The sequence below is a fragment of the Tupaia chinensis genome, unplaced genomic scaffold (assembly GCF_000334495.1).
Source record: "Tupaia chinensis unplaced genomic scaffold, TupChi_1.0 Scaffold145870_1, whole genome shotgun sequence".
NCBI lineage: Eukaryota > Metazoa > Chordata > Mammalia > Scandentia > Tupaiidae > Tupaia > Tupaia belangeri.
In genome coordinates, this window is record NW_006205727.1 from 3,439,045 (window position 1) to 3,440,570 (window position 1,526).

The window sequence follows — 1,526 nt, forward strand, 5'->3', positions numbered from 1 at the left end:
CATTTATAAGTAGACTTCCATTTTTAAAAATCAGACAAGATAAAATAAAAGAGGAAGTCAAACTCTGCCATCAACGTTTTATATATAATAGAGCCGAATCTCAGCAGAATGTCAAAAAAACAGTTCTCTTTACATGCTTCCAACTGGTACCATACTTAAGTACCTCTTGGAACAGAAAAAATAATAAAACTTTCTTAATATGATGTTTTTAAAATACACAGAGCCAACATTAACAGCCAACAGAGACATTCCTATTGAAATTAGAAGAGGGGCCAGCAGATGGTGTAGAGGTTAAGGCAGCTGGATCCTACATGACCTGCTATGCAGTTCAAGTCCCAGACCACACAGCCTTGGAAAATGCACTGGGCACAAGTGTGTGAGTGCCCAAAATTCCCAAGAGGAGAATGGAGGAGAAAGAATTGCAGCATGGTCGTCTTCCCTGAGGGGTGATTTCTCACTCCCTCTGCCCCACATCTCCAGCGAGTGCATAAATTCTATAGAAAAGGGAAAAAAATCTTAAAAACTTAAATAAGTAATGAAATTAGAAGGAAACAGAAGTGTCTGATAAGGCCATGATTATTGAAAGTTGTTCTGGGTCTTCTAGGCAATGTAACACGATATGAAACAGAAATGAGCCATAATAATTAGAAGAGTGAATGTTGTCACATTGTAGATTATGATGTCAGACAATACTCAAATACACTGGAAAAGCTAGAATCAACAAATTTTAGCAAATTGCATAGTGTATTCTATATCAAAAACTCAGTAGATCCCTTATATAATACTATATTATCTACCTATCTGTACATATTATTTATTTTCCCTCTCAAACTATCTCATCCCAGTGGCTCAATTCTTCGCTGTTCCAATTATTTCTGAAATTTATGATCATTGAGTTGGGCTTTTACTTCAAATGCCAAAACACTTATAAGGGTAACTAGAAAGCGGTATTAAGATGATCTTACTTTCTTAGAGGAGTATATCTTACCTTCTTTTGAGTGCTAGAAAAGAACCAGGTTGAGATGAGGCTTTTATTTATTCAACAAATACTGAGTACGCACAGACACTGTACTTATTCATACTTGGAATTCAATGACAATATGGCTCCTGTTCTCAGGGAGCTTCCAGTCCATGAGGAAAAGAGAAATTTTTTAAAATAAATCTAACAGGTCATTTATTAAGTGCGAGTCATATTAAAGTCTATGAGGAATAACAGAAAAACAGAAGCAATGGGAATAAGGCAGTGAAGTAGGAAAGGAAGCATAAAATTTAGAATGAGGGGTCAGACAGGTCTGCCTGAAGAAACGACATTCCAGCTAAGACCTGAGGGACTAGAAAGGAATTGGTCACAGAGAGGATGGGGCAGCTCCCCTAAAACAAATGACAAAAAAACTGCAAACAAGTGGCTAGTGGGGCAGGGGGAGGCTAGCGAGCTGAGGGAGAATGGTGAGACACAAAGTAGGGAGGCAGGATCCATGTGAGACAGTTGGGCTAAGTTTGCCTGCTTTCTGCAGCTAATTATGGAA